This window comes from Larus michahellis, chromosome 9 (genome assembly GCF_964199755.1).
Source record: "Larus michahellis chromosome 9, bLarMic1.1, whole genome shotgun sequence".
Taxonomy (NCBI): domain Eukaryota; kingdom Metazoa; phylum Chordata; class Aves; order Charadriiformes; family Laridae; genus Larus; species Larus michahellis.
The window spans coordinates 28,342,499-28,360,933 of NC_133904.1; the positions used below are offsets into that span (position 1 = coordinate 28,342,499).

The 18,435-nt window shown below is 46.3% G+C and overlaps 1 protein-coding gene across 10 annotated transcripts in view; it reads right to left on the bottom strand.

Annotated features, from left to right (window-relative positions):
* Positions 1–18,435, bottom strand: part of HTR2C (5-hydroxytryptamine receptor 2C) — a 260,631-nt gene that overhangs the window by 98,927 nt on the left and 143,269 nt on the right. Inside the window, exon 1 of one of the 10 annotated variants that reach the window (XM_074600891.1) lies at positions 4,293–4,400. The exons of the other annotated variants lie outside the window; for them this stretch is intronic. The gene's annotated coding sequence lies outside the window, so the exon portion shown is untranslated. Of the gene's footprint in view, positions 1–4,292; positions 4,401–18,435 lie in introns of those variants that run through there. 10 annotated transcript variants of the gene reach the window in all.

Consider the following 18,435-nt stretch of genomic DNA (forward strand, 5'->3'; position numbering starts at 1 on the left):
ACAAAAAGCTACAAAAAAAAAGTAAACTTTAATATTAAACTGCTGTAGCAGAAGAGGGTTCTACTCAGTTGGGTTTTTTTCCATTTTTATTGCTACTTTAAGCCCAGTTTCTCCAGACCTTCCTTTCCACAGCCAAAACTCTGAGCCTCTGACTTTGAGCCCACTGCGTTTCTTCTGGGTCTGACGAAGGAGCCTCACAGAGATTTTAGGCTTTTGGAAGAAAAGCCACCGATGACGACTTCACGCTATTCTTTCAAAATGAGCCAGTTACGACACTCTTTAAGACATTTATTCCTTGCAGGAGGGTTACGATATCTGAATCCTACCTGTGGACTCCCCTGGCAGTAAGTAAACCCAGGAGGACCCAAGGGCAGCCCGTCCCCCTCAGCACATCCCCGGCACATGGAACCGGCGCCAAGGATGCCCGTTTCAGAGCATCCTCCTCAAGCCAGGAGCGCGTGCAGGAGGCAGAAATGTCCATGAGTATGGAACCGGGCTTCCCCGGCGGGTGCCGCGAGCTATGGGCTGCGGTGGGAAACGCAACCCTGCCCATGCCGCAGAAGGCGACCCTGCAGAAGGGCACGCTCAAACCCAAGGCGCCCTGGGCGACTTCCGTGTCTCGCTGGATACGGCAAAAACATGCGCCTGCTTCCCCTGCGGGAAGGAAGAGCCTTACACCCGGCATTTCCAACCCTACCCTAACGCAGGCTGAGAAGGGAAAAAATACATAAAAGATGCAAGACACTGGATAGCAACAAATTAGGTGCCTAAAGTCCAGGACTGAGAACCAAACCATTAGAGATATTTAATTAGAAAACTAGCTATTAAGGTAGACTGCAGTTTATTAATAGTTTGTCAGGAAACTAATGTAATTAACTGCTGGACAGAAATGGGGACAAAACAGTGGTTAGAGATCTCGGGAAGAAGTAACTAGAGAAGAATGAACTGCAAGGGTTATAAATCTCAGATTCAACTGCAAGCCTTTTTCTCTCTTAGTCCACAAACAATTAAAAATCTTACTTCTATTTGTTCTAATCTTTGAAAGTATGACTGTGGAGACTGCAGTTGCATTTTGACCACAATATAGACACCACACTGAACATCTTTTTCTCTGCGTGGCTCTGCACGCTGGTTTGAGGGAGAGAGCCAGAGGCGGGGTGATGGGCTTTGCCTCCCCCTTACGCCACAACTGCTTCCATGGGATTGAACTGGGAACCAGCAAACAGAACCCAAAAAAACCAGAAGGAAAGAATATTTAAACCCGGGTTCAGTAATACTGGATGTTACCGAGTAAAGCAAAGGAAAATTATTATTTTACATAAAATGGTTTTCGGTTTTCCTTTGGATGGCTTCATGGCATGTAAGAAGACAGTGAGAAGATACCTGCGTATCTCTGGAGGCCTGATTTAAAACCTCTGATTCATAACCAACAGCACGCTTGGTGACCTCGGAAAAAACCCACTACAAAAACCCAACCCAAGACCCCACAACAGAACAATTCCCACACGCACATTCACAAGAGGGCAGAAGATTAACTTTCATTGTGATCTTTTGACAAGAAACAGCACAATTTTCACACAGAACTGCGTTTTCTGCAGTGGACACAGAGCAGCACAGAATAGCACAGACCAAGAGAGCATTTTCAACCTGCCACCCGTCTAGCCTGTTATACCGATTGCACTGGCGACATCTGAAGTCCCAACGTATGACGACATCACTCTTTCCTCATTAAGAAGTCAGCATAGGCAATTTGGGTAAGTAGATTTTATAGAACACTCTCAGGAAAGAGAACAGAATAGAGCAGAGCAAAGAGTGAACAATCAAGCTCTTTCCTCGGCCAGAAAAAGCAAGCGATAATGTTCAAATTTTCATGCTGTGGAAGTTGGCCCTGGGCTGAAATTAAACCGGGTGCAAAGTAGCAAGTTCTCCACCACCAAGGCAGGGCAGAGTGTGCACGTTAAACCCCCAGCAATTCTACATGACTTTGGCTTTGCCCTCGGTCATTTTCCCTTTTACTGCCGTCCTTTGTCCAGAGAACGAGACAGATACACGCCATCGCCTTTCGCTCTGTCCCTCAGACACTTCTCCTCTGACATTGTCTCCAATTAGCATTCCTGTTTGTTACCCAATATATCACCCGTAATAATTTCGGTGCAGTCAACCAGTTCCTCCCCGAATGGAAGGAAGGTTAATGATGCTTTCTGCTACTGTTACTATATGCTTTGCATAAGAAAGGGAGCGGATCTCTTAAACAACAGCAGAGGACATTCCTTCCCTGAGATGCCTTGGAGCAGAAGACATCCCTTCTGCACCAGTGAAGTGCAAGGGGACTGCCCACGTCTTATCAGGTCAGGAGTCGCTCTCTGCCCCGGACACACAAGTACCCTGTGGCCAATAGAGAGGTGGCCCGAGTGTCTTCAGTCTAGATCCTTTTCTGTAACGGAGCAAAATATTGTCCCTTGAAAAGACGGAGCCAAGTCCACCAGTGACAAAGCCTGTGGCATGGGGACACTGCCGGTGTTGGTTTCTCCCTTCCCCTGGACTCAGCCCAACCCTCAGGAAGGGCCAGAGAGGCCCCAACCTCCCCCTTTCCCCCGCCTGACAGTGACACACGCTAAACCTGGGCGCTGAACGAGCAGGACACATCAGAGGCAATGCTACGCAAAGCAGAATTGTGAGCTAAAGAGAAGATTGAACTGGGAGCCACCAGCTGCAGCCAAAACATTTCCATTTCAGTAACTGATGTTAACCCTATTGTAAAATCCCAGTTACCTGTTAACCTTCCCCCAAAGGAAAAGACGGATTCTGATAGCCTGCTAACAGTTACCACCGATCGTATCTTTACAGTAACTTCAAGTTTTTTCATGCTGATAGCACATCGTGGTTTGCAACTATACTTTTTCCTAGTTCTTGCATTTCTTACTTACTGAATGATTAACTTTACCTGCAATTTGAGTCAAACTGCTTTTGGATAGAAGCTGGAATTCAATTAACAAGGTGTGTGGTGGGGGGAAGTATTTTAATAGGTGCACTGTCTACAAAAGAAAACATCAAACATGATTAGCACTTAAATGAGAGTCATCATATGAAGAAAATTATCTCCATAATTAGTGACTTGAGCCAATTGTTGCTGATTATAATACAATGAAAGGGCTAGAAAAGACCTCACCTCACCTACACCTTTGCCTAAGAAAGGATTGAGGATAGCTGCTCTACCGAACTACAATGGTTTGCAATTAAGCATAATTTCCTGTGTTTAGACAGAGAATTCCCTGGGTTGTAGCCTTCTTTACATGTTAATGGCAAATGTTTAATGCTTAAATATTGGTTTTATGTAAATTTAAGATATTGCGATGGTTTTAAATCTTAATATAGAAATGATGAGATGTCATTTTAATTCTGAAGGGGATTATTTCAAATGTTTTGGTATCAAATACAAATACCAGGTTTAAGTTAAAAAGACCAAAAAAAAAAACAACCCCAAACAAACAAAACCACCACGAGACTTCATTCCCCCTGGAGATGGGACTGATCTGTAGGATGCCATCAACAAGGATGAGCACAGGGCAGATCCAAAAACTCACTCCTCAACGGCACCCGAGCAGCGGGGGCAGGAAATGCAGTCCAGCACCCCACACGCCTGACTGGCAGGAGCAAAAGGGTCCAAAAAGGCCCGAAACAGGAGATGTAAGGCCCATCTCAGCTCATCGCCAGGCGCAAACACCCACTCCTCCAGGCTCTGTTTCTCTCCGTCTCCCACTGACCCGCTTGCCAAAGTGGGAAAACTCTCCACATGCTACTTGCCCGGGCGATTTTTGCCACGTCAGTTTTGCTCAGCATCACAAACGTGACCCATGCTGGTCTTGGGAGGGTCCAGATACTCAGCAGGGCTCGTCCCCACACACCAGGATGTCACCCCTCCAGCTGGCGGCCAAGCCCGTAGGCCAGCAGATGCAGGGCAGCCCAGGAGAGAGCTCCTCCCGCCCCATCCAGCAAAGCTCTCCCCCTGCTCCGCTCTGGGCTTGCAAACCAGCCCACAAACCCACCGCCGCCTCGGCCCCTGCCCCGCTGAACCCAAGCTCTGCGGCAACGGCGACGGTCCCTGAGCTCAGCTTCCCGCCGCCACAGCTATGGGGCAGCTACAGTCCTGCAAGGTCTGGCTGAAGCTCCCAGCTTTAGTTCAAACAGGAGTTAATTCAGGGAAGCCCTTAAAGATCCCTCTTGGCTTTACGATCTCTTAAAGCAAGCATAAATCACCAGCGTTTTGTCTTGGCGCCAGGCTTCGTACTTACTTTGTGTTACCACGAACTACTGCCAAAAACGAAGCTAGAGGGACTGAGGTCCATTAGCCATACTTTATTTTTTCATGATCTTCCCAGAAGCCATTGCCCACACTGCTCTGGTGCATCTTTGCAGTCCTCATCCAAGCTGCTGAAAGCCCTCGCTGCAGCCCTGGGATATCTACAGCTTTTAATCCCGGGTGACAGCAGTACAGGCAGCCAAAGGAGAGCCGAACCTCCAAACCGTTATCACTGCGGAGAGCGAATTCCACCTTAGCTTGCTCTTTTCTTCCCAGAATGACACCCACTGGCCAAGCTGCAGATATCATATAAGGTACCGGCTCTGAATATATGCAAAGTGAAGGAAGTGGTTTTTCTATCAGCAGGAAACATTTGGGCCGAATTTAAGACAACTGTTTAGGAATGATCAAGTGTACTTACCCCAGGAGTTCATAGTCACAAGTCTAATTTTGTCACCATCTAGAAGTTAGAGCCATTTCTATTAAAATAAAATGGGTGTGCTTATTTCTGTCCCTTCAGGTGGGACTCGCCACAATAATGGGTCAAGTGGTCACAGAGGAGTGAAGAAACACACGCCGGGGCCTCTGCTACAGCCACTGCCTCTGCAAAATGCTTATTTAATGTTTACAGACTACAAGGCTACACTTTGCACTGTTAGCTTTAAGACCTAGCCTACCTAAGACAGGAAAAGTGCAGCTTATTTCATTGAGTTATTAGTCTTTCAAGATACTCTCAGAGAAAGTTCTTTAAGAACACCAAGCAATAACAACTAATAATATCTGAGTCACTGGGCTGGCTTGGGTTTAGATGTTAAGGGGTTCTCTCTGGATTTTCCCATCTATTAGCCTTTTTTTTTTTTTTTCAGATTAGAACATTATTTTTATAATTACAGCTGTGAAATGAATCTCTTATGAGGGTTTTCCCCTTTAACGCAGGGTTCCAAAGTGATTTGCATTGAAAATTATGAAGCCTTAAAAGTTGAGTTTCCTCTGGGAAATACTGTTACTGCAAGGTCAGTACCGATGAATAATATTTAAAGTTCATGGAAATACATTTCTTGTGGGGCAGCCAAAACGCCGCAGTCCCCAATGACCCGTGCAACAGCACTAAGAACTGAGCAGCTGCGTCTTCCAGCGGAGTTCTAAACATCACCCAGGGCAGGGAAGTGGGGACAAGATGATCTTTAAGGTCCCTTCCAACCCAAACCATTCTATGATTCTAATTTGGGAATTGAAAACTCTCCTAAACTCATTATGGTCAAGACTTCGAGTGAGAGCGCGACGCTCATCTCTTTCACTGAAGCGTGCCATTATGAATTGCACATATAGAACTCCGCTTTCTATAGTTAAGATTTCCTGAAATCCTGTTACACGAATCACACGTAATTGTGATAAATGCAACAACAACAAAGAAAAAAGCCTCAGAGAACTCATTTACCTTTCCCAATCATTTTCTAATAACTAATTTTGCAGGCACACGGTACCCGCTCTGCAGCATGGGCTACTCAGATGTAGCGTGTGAGCGGCCACAATCCCGCACTTCAAAAAGCCATCACCCCACCCCCCCCCGCCTCCATTCAGGCCAAAATACACTGTTTATTTAAAGCTTTCGCACAATTTCAGAACGCTGCCCAGTGTTGCACAGATAAGCCGTCCCGCGGAGGAAAGGGCAGCGGCTGGGGAGAAGGACGGGCTCCGCCAGACGTCCGCCATGGCCCAGCGCACGCTTGGCAGGTGACGGGCGCAAAAAGGGACGTCAGGGCAGCCTGAAGAGCCGCACGGCGGAGGAGCTGCTGAACAACTTAATTTTACGCCTGGATTTACTCAGGTTGTAAATGTCCACATCGCTCTGAGTCTCACAGAACTCATATTTTGTAATCGAATGACCAAGCGGAAAATTCTTGGGAGCAGGGGGAGGGAGGTTATTCCCCATGGCTGAGAACCAACAACTGAAAATAACGTGATCCTAAAATGAATAAAACTTACAGAAGTAGTTAAAAGAAACATTAAAACCCCCTCAATGTAAAGGTGCTGAGTCATGGGTTTTTGAGCGTGTGCCAAGACTCCACCGCTCAGAAAGCAGACGAACTCTTTAAAAAAGATCTTTCATAACTCTTCTGAAAAAGAATTTTTATTTCAGTTCACTCGCTACAAGTCCCACTATGGACAATCCAGAATGGCACATCCAATGCTACACCGTGCTATGGCGAAGCTGCTCCTACCTAATGCCTGGTCAGAACCCCTAATGGACATCAATTATTATCTAAGGAGATTAATTAAACATGAAGATTATTTATTTCCATAATACATTTTAAACATGTATTTACTTGTACGTGATGAAACTTTTATTGTTTTTGCTTGGGAGATAAAAGGGTCTGGCTGCCTAGTGTTAATATGAATTTTCTAATTAGCCTTTAACGAACCTTGCCAAACCTCTTGATGCAGCTTTCTCGCTTTTAAAGATCCCTCATGTCCCCACCTCACGAAAGTGCCGGCAGTAGGATGTAAAGGGCTCCCTTTTACTGGTGGGGCTGCGCACGCGCACTTTTCACTTCAGCCAAAGGCAAAATAGTTTTCTTTTCAAAATCAACAAGAATCAACACATTAGCCAAATGGAATTACTTTACGTTATTTTAGATAATGAAAGGACTTTATTTACATCAGCTCATTTGCGAGGGAAAGCACTTAGGAAAAAGAAAAAAAAACAAAACCAAACAACAACCAACCAAAACACTGCCAGTTGTTGGTAGAATAGCAAATTCTACATTCCAGAAGTATTTTTTTCCCCTTGGAGAAAAAAAAAAAAAAAAAAAAAGATTATTTTGGCTTCTCAAAAAGACATCATATTTTGACTAGTCTGCTGTGACCAAGGTTATGACAAAGGCCTTAAAACTGGCAGTAGGTTCATGCTATTCACACTGCCAGGAAAGCTGTTACCACATATTTTAATTTTTCTTTTTTTTTTTTTTTAAATGCAAATGTTACGAGAGCAAAGCAATATTGTGTGTGATTCTAGTGGGAAGCCGTTTCAGGCTACACTGGAAGTTCGCACATGCCAATGTCAGCAAAGGCAAAGAGGACAGGGCAGACGTGCTCCTCTCTCACCCGTGCTCCTCTCGGCTCGGTCTCTCCTCGGGGCTGCAGTGGTCCCTAAGCACCGCAGCGGGGCTCCCGTAATAGCCCCAAATATTCTTAACTGTAAGGCAGATGCGGCTTCCTAGTTTCGCAAGCCTTTTGGAAACATTTTCTTCCTCTTAATGTCAACCTTTTCCTCTTATGATACATCTTTTCCTCATGCCTCAAGGAGGCTTTTATAGCCGCTGCGTCTCGCGTTATGGATCTGAAATGCCAAATCAGGCTGCAACATTGCAATGAATTATTCCCATCAGTCCCATGTTACAGACTCAGGAATTCAGACTGCTATCATCGTCAGCAACTCCAAAATTAATTAATATAGTTTACGAGCCACGCTCAAGTTCAATTTCATTACCTTTCACCAAACTGGAGACAGGGAAAACCACAGCTTCAGTCCAGAAAACAGTGCACTATGCATCAATTTACCTCTAATCTGAGGCTGGGCAACCATTTTGCTCTCCTGCCTCTGCTGTATCAAAGGCTTATGTCGTATTCCTGCTCTTTTAACAAAAGCCCCCCCCCCCCAAAAAAATCCTCATTTAATTACATCCCTAGGCCTAAAAGCCCCTTGCTGCTTTGCAGGAATTAAAATTTCCTAGATGTTAAATAGGAACATCATTCCAAAGGAAAAATAATGGCAAGGGTAAAACTTCATCCATGAAGAAAACTAGAACTTCAACTAGTATTTTAAAGACTTCATTAACAAAATTCTTTGTGGGTATCTCCAAATGTTAAATTAAGATCGAGACCTTAAACAGTTTGTCAGACAGATGAGCACATCAAAGCATTTCAAAAAGCAAGAACCTGAGACTTGAAAAGCTGTCAGAGAGCAGACGTGAGAAGAAATAAAGGCTAATGAAGGAACTGCAATGCCTGAAGAAATGTCTAGAATAGGTTTTCCTTCACATTATCATCCTCTGACCTTAAGAGGACTAAAAATGAGGCTAAATTCACTTTATGAGGCTGAATTCACTTCATAACATTTGATGTTTTATTACACAGAGGTGCACATGTCTATAAAAACCTGTTCTTCCTTTTTTAATCTCCTCTTCACCCTATACCTGAAAGGTCTCTTTGCTGTTATTTCAAAGCGACTCGTCACGCCGGGCAACAGCAGAGAAAATACTGCGCACATTCCCGTAAAGCTGCTGCAAAGATGCTGTAGTCCTGGCGCGCTGCCTGGGCCGGCTCCAGCCGCTCGCTGCAGCCCCGCGCCTCTGGGGATACCCCCCGCGCGGGGAGGTGCTCCCCAGCCCTGTCCTCCACAAAGCAACCACCAGCCTGTATCGGCCAGTGAATGGATACCTCAGTGGCCACAGCGAGGGATACAATCAATCAGAAAGGTCTACGCCGTTGGCCATGGAGCGGCTGAAGGCAATTAGGCATCAGACAGATGCACAGACATGCTGAGCTGTATCCCAGAGGACACACTCCTCCTCCTCTGCTGACTGCAGCACAGCCTGAGGGCTCCTCTCTTCACTAGAAGAGAGGGCTCAGGATAGTGCGAGAGAGGGCTCCTTCTTCTTCTTCTTCTTCACTAGAAGAGAGGGCTCTTCTCTTCACATCAGACCCCTCAAACGGTGAGGCAGGGAGGAAACAGCCCGCTTTCTCCGAGTAATTCAATCTCTCTGAGTAGTTTCATGTAAAGAAACCTCTATAAATATCCAAAACAAATAAATCAAACTTTTCCTCACCTGTAACCTAAGGCTCAAAAAACAACACGGCACCCTCGTGGTGCAATGTCTCCGTGCTTCAGACATTAGCTGTGGCAAGCAAGCAGCCACTCCGACATACAGCATGGTACAACGCTGTAGGTGCACCTCTCATCACCCCCCAAGGCAAGCATAGGAAGAAGCTCAACAAAAAAATGTCTATTCATTGCTGACAGTAACGAATTTTTTGGAAGAAGGAACTCAAGTCAGCAATTGACACCAACTCTAAAACAGCAGAGCCTGCAAGAGCTGTGTAGGCATCCTTGTATCTCCTCTGCAAGCTCATACACAATTGGTATAAACTGTATAAACTGTAAGTTCCCTTAAGTCTTCAAATAGCATTTTTTGGTACCCATGATGATTTATAATGAATGCCCATTTTTATCTTGCGTAACACATGCTGAGTTTGTGGCCGGCGTGCTAATTCTTTCAGAGGAACAAGGTTTGAACCACACATGGAAAGGACTACATCTGCTGTGAGCATTGGGGTTAATCCCTGACTTGCCAAAATTTAGTCTCAACCCCACCTCAGGGTGCTCAATGCTGTGTTAGCCTCCAACACCACCTGAATTTTAAATTTACTTGCCACAAGAATATTGGCAGATGATGTCTTAGTTGCTTATTTTACTGAGTGTAATGCTTTCCAAAATATGATGGTTTTGATGCATGACTATTTGAAAACCCTGCTCCTAAGATAAAAGCTAAATGAACAAACGTTTCATTGAGCACGGACCCATTTGGGAACACTGCTGGAGACGCATACAAAAGCGCTCAGTTCTCGAGACGCGCAATGTACCCACACCTGACCCCAATGGCGAGTGCATTGCTTGGGGAAAAAATTGCCGTGGTCAGACCGCGGCCACCTCAGCGAAGGGGCTGCAAACCCCCAGGCGCCAGGGAGGAAACCTTGGCCACACGTCCTGGTTTGCAGGCTCAGTGCCACCACTCCAATTGCCTTGCTGGGCTGGATTTCTCAGCCTGCGGCCCCAGGAAGGAAAGTCCCTGCGCCCCAGGAGACAAGTTTTCGTGGCTCAAATCTAGTTCCTCAGGCCCTGATGCCTCAGCACAGAGGAGCAGAGAAGGTGGAATTCACTTTCTAAGTCCATTTGATGCGGGAAAAGAAAGACTGTGCGAGATGAAGATAGAATCATAGAATCATAGAATCATAGAATCGCTGAGGTTGGAAGGGACCTTTAAGATCATCGAGTCCAACCTTTAACCTACCCTGACAATAGCCACTTCTAAACCATGTCCCTAAGTGCCCCATCTACCCTTTTTTTAAACACCTCCAGGGATGGTGAATCCACCACCGCCCTGGGCAGCCTATTCCAATGTTTAATAACCCTTTCAGTGAAAAAATGTTTCCTAATATCCAATCTAAACCTCCCTGACGTAACTTGAACTCATTTCCTCTCGTCCTATCACTTGTCACCAGGGAGAAGAGGTCAGCCCCCATCTCTCTACAAGCTCCTTTCAGGTAGTTGTAGAGGGTGATAAGGTCTCCCCTCAGCCTCCTCTTCTCCAAGCTAAACAACCCCAGCTCCCTCGGTCATTCTTCATAAGGTTTGTCCTCCAGACGATGATCCCTTTGCCGCCGATGGGAATTTATCATCATATAGTCATGGATGACCGCAGCACAGCCACTTCCCCATCGCCATCTCCCACTGCAAGGGTTTCACAGAGAGACCCATACCTGTTTTCAGGGGCACGGTGATAGATAACATACCCCTAAACTCATCTTCCCTCCAGTGAAGCACAGGCAGGGCTCCCAATTACCACGGAGTGTATTTTTTACCTTAATGCTTGGTAAAGCATGAACCAAACAGACACTATCAGAAGCAAAAACGCAGTCACAGACCAGCGTTGCTGCCAGTTGGAAATTACGTGATAAACTGCCTGCAAGCTCATTACCACCCGGCTTCCAAAATAAATTAGAAATTTTCAAAACCAGAAAGTTGAATAGTCAAGGAAATTCTATAATGTCATTTACTGAGGAAATAGCATTACGAAACAGTCTTTGCTGCTGCTGCAGATTGACTTTAGCCACGGAATTTATTAACCACTGATAAACGTCAATCATGTTTCCCCCCCCGCAAGCAAAGCAAACCTCAGCTGGCTCGCTAACGCCGTGCTCAATGCTAGGGGTGAAAAGAATAATGGGACTCAAAATACAGCATTGTTTCTAAACCTTAATAAAAAGAAAGCCACCAAGTACAAACCTGGGTAATTACTTCTGCTCAGAAGAAAATTACTCAGGCAGTTCCCCAGTTTAAAGCACTTGGAGGAAAAAAAAAAAAAGTTAAGCTAGGGCTTGTTTTTGTAATTGGGCTGTTTTGCAAGTGCATGACTAAATAAATAACCTCCGCGAACAAGCAAACAGGATCCATGCTGGACAAGTGCAGCTATCACTCGTTACTTTCAACTGTATTTTTATCAATATCTCAATCTCCATTTTAAAATTATATCTTTCACTGGTAGTCCCAGAAAGCTTTTCAGTTATCCAAAAGTTACTCTTATTTTCGCAGAGTGTTGTTGAGGTTGATCATATCAAAGAAATGTCTCTCGCAGTATCCTGAGAAAAAAAATTTCTTAGCAAGAAGTACTAGATAGCAGCAAATAAATTATTCGTTTGCAAAATACGTGATATTGCAGTTGACAAGAAGTAATAGGTGAGTAAAACTTGTTGAGAAGAAGCGCTGGAATGTCCCCATGTCTATTTATTGAAGTTGGAATGATATATTTGAATATTGCCTTTGGGGACAAATCTCCATAACTAGGTAATAGCTGTGATCACTTCCCGAGGGAGTAAAGCGTGTTCTTTGCCTGATCGTACCCACCTCAGGGAAGGAGCCCAAGGCAGCGTTGATCTCAGAGGGCTCGAGGTGTCCGGGCTGCGGGTGGCAAACTGCCAACACGCAGGTGAGGTGAGGCACTGAAAAAATCCCAGTCTCAGATTTTCATACCTCGGAGCAAGGTGTTACCGGGACAAACCTGATCATAAAGCACATGGCAGGGGCGATTGTGTTGTTCTGTGCTTACAGAGCATCTATCTCTAACTCCTAGACGTTACTGCAAAAGTTGGCTTTACTGTTAGGAGATGTACAGTGGGAGGCTTCTCTTTTAAATGCTGCCTGTGACACTGAACCAGGCTCCAGGCCTTGCTCCAGAAGCGACTGTTACCTAGAGGCCCAGCGGGTTTATTTGCTAAAAGACAGTTGCTGGCGGGGAGGCTCCGGGGTCGGCACGATCCGCAGGGTCTCAGCACTTCTTTATGGTCACACGCTTCAAATAATCACATTTCTCCCTGCTGCCAGGCGCTGCCAGCGCCACGGCCGGGAGGTACTCGGTGGTACTTCACAAGTGAGGGCTGCCTTCAGCTGCGTAGTTCTGGCACCTGGTCTCTTTGGGAGAAAGTTGTCATTTTTCCATTTCAGCCTTTCTGCTTTACTCCGTTGGCCATTCTTCTCTTTTCCCAGCCCTCCCCTGCCCTACTCAGCAAGACGAATCAGACACCCCACCAGACGCATTTCACAATGCCACAAAGGCACCCCAAAAATGGCTGAGCTCGCTATTTGCCTGTCTCAGGAAATCCTCGGCTATCCCAGAGCCTTTAAAGCCGCTCTGACCGACCACCTCCGGGATGCCACGACGGGGCTCATGCTTAAGGCTCTCTGGTCTCCGAGGGAGGTGCACCTGGCCTCCTTGACTGTGTTGGTTGGTTCAAACTGCAGCTGCCATCAGACGAGCAAGAGTGGCCAAGTGGTTTGGGATCAGAGCCCCAAAGACCGTTTATAGCATTAGCAGCTCCGACCAAGAAGCTGAGTGATAACGCCCACATATTTACAGTTTAAGGAAGAAATAGATCCTCCCGGCAAACCGGAGCCTGCAGGAACTTCGCAGAACATGTCAAGTTCCACTGATGGAGACAGGTCGCATACAGATGAAGTAAGTGACAAAGCAAGTAGCTGCAAAATGGATGTGAGGGCCCCGTACACCCACATCTGAAATGTCACCCTGCATATGAAGTAGTTCATAATCTCCCGTCGTGCCCAAGGAAGTCAAAATGCATGGAAACGTGATTTATTTTAAACCACAACAGCCAAAGGAGCTCTCACAGAAGGGAAAATTTTCAGTGTTTTCAAGCAAATCTGCTGAAGTATTTGTGCTATTTTCAGGACCCTGTGCGTGCACAGTGGAAAATCAAATCATTTCCAAAGTCACTTTGCATGGCACCATATGCAAACGAGAGCAGTTCAGATAACTTAACACAATCTGTTCTTTAATGCTCTGCCTTAGCTTTTGTCTCCGCTATTAATTTGACAGACTGGCACACGCATGTCACCCTTGATCTCAGAGTTCGTTCCATTCCTACCTCCTTACTGCTATTTGTCCTCCTCCTACAGTTTCTTTCACCAGCACGCTGTCAACTCCACAACTACCCTCAAAAATTCCCAAGATAAAGAACTTTTGAGTAAAAGGAGGGGAGGGCACGTGCGCATTCGCACTCAGAGCCCCTCTGAAGTCCACTACTGGGACTCTCCTGTACTGGGAGAGACGACACTGGTCCATTTCTGCCATCTGCTTGTTCGTACTCTTCAAAATGAAGGGCTGTGCTCCAGCACAGGTACGTTGCAGCCAGGAAGCCTGTGTAATGAGGGGTTTAATATTGAGGTTGTCTCAGGCCCAGTATTTAGAAATCAGTCATTAGGTATTCCTCCTCAGTGCATTATCCACAGAATTCACACTGCTTGATAGCACCATTACTTCTGCATACACAGACAGTTTTCGAATTTCTACTGGTGTAACATCAGGCACGCCAAATCTTTTTGCTACACCTACTTCTGCGATGAGTTGCAGTGTTCCAGTTTGGTGAGACAAAGAGCATTTGCATGTGAATAGTGCTGAGCTCTCAGAGCAGCCTGCTAGCGCTTCTCCACGGCCACCAAAGCACAGGGCTTTTTGCAGTTCCATGTGCTGAAGGCTGAAACTATTTTTAACAGTCAACGCTGCTGCGTGATAGAGCATCAAACGCATAATAGCAAGTCCTAGATGCAAAAGCAATGATTTTTCAGCTGACCACCCATACCATCACAATAATTTCCAAAGCATGTGAGGCTCAAGAAGGAGGGCATCAGCTGCAGATTCATACGAGGAAAGGGCAAGAGTGTTTCACCCACCCCTTGGCACCACCCAGGGGAGCAGACCAGCTTCCATGGCATGTAACCCAGCTCCCGCTCTCGAGGCCCTTCCTCCTCACTCAGATCCGGGTCTGTGCCGAAAGACCTTTTGGACCCAATACAGAGCCATACCAGCTGCAGTCTTCTAGAACTTCTCTATAGCCCTTCCAAGGGTTTTCCTACAAAGGGATCTGAGCCAGCCAGCATTAACATATCTGCATTCTCAAAATCCTCTGCAAGCAACGGAGATTTATTTCGCAGTTACAAGGAAGCAAACAGCAGCACAGAAAAAAATAAACATCCTGTTTGCAAGCGCATGTAGTCATAGGATGAGGGGCAATGGTTTTAACCTAGAGCAGGGCAGGTTTAGATGAGACATTAGGAAGAAGTTCTTTCCACTGAGGGTGGTGAGACACTGGCCCAGGTTGCCCAGAGAGGTGGTGGAGGCCCCATCCCTGGAGACATTCAAGGCCAGGCTGGACGAGGCTCTGAGCAACCTGATCTAGTTGAAGATGTCCCTGCTGACTGCAGGGGGGTTGGAGTAGATGGCCTTTAGAGGTCCCTTCCAACCCAGCACATTCTGTGATTCTATGAGTCTCAGCACCACACAGTGCCAGTCTCAGAGCGGGGAGACAACCCAGACCACAGCTCTCAACCTTGTGCCTCGGTCACCAGGCACCTGCTCAGTCCTATGCAGTTAGGGACGAACTGCACAGGGGATACAGCTTCATCTAAACCAAGGTATCGCACAACACAACACACAAATACAATGTCCATAGATAATGAAATGACCACGGTGATGCACCTAATTGAAGCCCCCTGCACGAGCCCAACTGTTAGAGGCTCACCGACCCCCACCAATGCGGGGGCCAGCTTACTAGGTAACTTTTGATTATCGGGTCTACAAGAATTTATGGTGCTGTAGGGTATTACAAGAGAGATTATCTTTGTATACTCAGATCTGCAATACTTACGCACAGCAAAACTGTCACAGAAATGTCCTGAACACTTGCCAGGACGCACAGCTACAGAAAGTTACAACTCTTCGGACAAAATGCAGCACAGGTTTCAAAAGGAATGTTTTCCAAACCCCTTTAATTTCTTACGAATTACACAATGATGCATCTTTAAAGGGTAATAATTAAGATGCTTTTCTACTAGGAAAAAGACCCAAATTCTTGTCAAGTATATGTATGTTTATAAGAACACTTGAGGCTAATCTAGGGAAAATGTTAACAAAGTCGTTTTTTCTGATGATTAGAAAAAAGACAACAAAAGAAGCCTCGGATTTTCTTTTTACTCTAGCTTGTGGATGGCCTTTTCGGTGCCCAAATGTTTTACCTACCACCCTGTTCTCTCTCACATCAACCCGGTTCTTGGGCACCAACCTCACAACTGAAGGTGAAAAACCTTGAATGAAGAATTCAACTTAAAAAAAAGAGCTGATGCTAGGGCTAGAAAGGGGGAAATACAAGCCTTTCTCTCTGGGATAGAACCTTACTAGTCTTGGGTTTGTCCCCATGGCAGTGGGAGCCCTCAGTATCGCCTCTTCCAGCCATGCCTGGACATGACAATTCAACTCACAACTTGTGCCTTACGTGGGCCCTGACCAGGCCAGCTCAGCTCGCGAGGAGCACAACTTGCCTCAACTAGTCCTGAGGCAGTAAAACAACACTTACTTAGGCGGCTTTCCCAGTTAAGCTGCTACTTAATAATCAAATCCTACCCGCATTATTTTGATGTTTGTGTAAAATCACGTTCTCTAACTTCCGTAATTGGGCAAGGTAAGGGAAGATTCTTCAATTATACAATGAAGGATGAAACTCTCCAGCCTTGAACATAATCCAAAATTCGACTGGATTATGCCTCGAGAGAGCTCATCTAATCTTTCCCTGCTTGGAGTGGGCGTTGGACCAGGGACCTCCAGAGGTCCTGTCTGACCGGAACTACTTCATGACTTTATGACTCCAAGCGCTTGGACTTTGCTGATTCTGGGTTCAAATCCAAGTATGCCATAAACTCACTTGGGACTGAGTTTCCACACCACATAGCAAAGGAGAGCCCATCATCCATCACTACCTATCACCCACCCCAGGTGTCCACTGCCTTCCCCTCCTCACTGCAAAGCCCGCTCCCATGGCAGCCGGTAGAGCCTGACCGCACTACCTGCCTCCCACCCTGGAGCTCAGGGGCTGGAGGGTGAAGATGATCCGAGGGCTGGAGGCCCTCTGCTGTGAGGACAGGCTGAGAGAGTTGGGGGGGTTCAGCCTGGAGAAGAGAAGGCTCTGGGGAGACCTTAAAGCCCCTTCCAGTCCCTCAAGGGGGCCTGCAGGAAGGATGGGGAGGGACTCTGGATCAGGGAGTGCAATGATAGGACACAGGGTAATGGCCACAAACTGGAAGAGGGGAGATTTAGATGGGATATCAGGAAGAAATTCTTCACTGTGAGGGTGGTGAGCCCCTGGCCCAGGTTGCCCAGAGAAGCTGTGGCTGCCCCATCCCTGGAGGTGTTCAAGGCCAGGCTGGACGGGGCTTGGAGCAACCTGGTCTGGTGGGAGGTGTCCCTGCCCAGGGCAGGGGGGTGGAACTACATGATCTTTAAGGTCCCTTCCAACCTGAATCATTCTATGATTCTATGATTCTATAAGATGTCCCAGTATCCAGTGACGGTTTTGTCAGTGGTAGGTGGATGATTGGACTCAATGATCCGAAAGGTCCCTTCCAATCTAGGCAATTATATGATTCTATCCCAAGTTTATGAATCACCAGATCCCTGAGTGAGGAGTGCCCAGCAGCTGCAATTTCCCACCAACTCCATCAACAGACAAAAAAAAATTACATCACTTCAAACATTTTTTTTTTCCCAAAGTCGTAAAGAGAGAAAATGAGAAAACTTTATAGACACAGAATACAAAATAAAAAAAAATCCTCCTCCAGTGCTGAAACAAGGAGCTCGCAGCCCTGGCTCTCTGTGCTTAAGCGAGAACTCCTGCTATTGAGGTAAACCAGGATTTCTTTGTTAAGGTGCCAATGCTCCCAGCTCAAGCATGGAACATCTCTTCCCAGCTTAGCAGGGCTTCCTCCTCCCCCGTGGCTGGTACTGCAGTGCCCGCCCCGGTACCGCACACAACCTGCCCGCGCGGGATTTACATACTGCCTGCTAATTAGCACGTTCTCCGCTTCAAATCGCTTGATTCTGGTGCAGCCTTCCAAAGACAACAGATAAAAATGTACGCATCACGTACAAAATATTAAATGTACAGTCACCTCGTTAGATTCTTCACTAATACTGTTCTGTAAACGTGACATAAAACCAATGATGATCTGGTGAACCTGGCAAATGGAGACCTTGTGTGAGGGCACCTGCCTTCCCCAGTGCTGGCTGTGCGGCCCCCTCCTGGGAGCCCTTCCCAGGCGGCAGCTGGACACCCCGCAGCCACCGGGGGCTGAGCTGTGTGAAGGCACGATTTCAGCCTGCAGTAAAGAGAAAAGGGAGTTAAAGCTGCATTTAAAAGCCAGCAGCGTTTCCCAGAGGGTAAGGGCTCCTATACCATTACTACAGCTCAGGTGATGCATGGTGAACTGTAAAACTAATCATGAATCCCAAACCTTATCTATTTATATTGCGGCGATGGTCCCCATCTGTCCAAAATTCTCTGGAATCAATGCAAACTCTCTCTGCGTTCAGTGCCTTATGTTTCCTGCTACCGACACATTATTTACTTTGATTAATGATCACATTGCGTGCTATTAGCTGAGCAAGCAAAGTGTGACTCCAAACATCTGAAATAAGACCAGGGAGATATTAATGCCTACAGCACAATCAAATGGCCTTGCAGTTCCCCACCGTCTCCTTCCCAGCTGCTTTTTAACCAGCTCTGAACTACAGGATATATTTCCTAAGAAGATTCCACAGATCCCATCTTACTATTGAAATAAACAATGGTATTTAGAGCTCCACTGAGTTGTTATGAACAGCATTCCCTAGCTTCTGAATTTCTCCCAGACTACCAAGCTAGCAGCGCTGGAGAAGTTAGCCAAAATGCAGGTGTAGGTTACTGAACGGCATACCACAGATAAATCATCACTTACTGCTGGGAGAGCTTCAAAA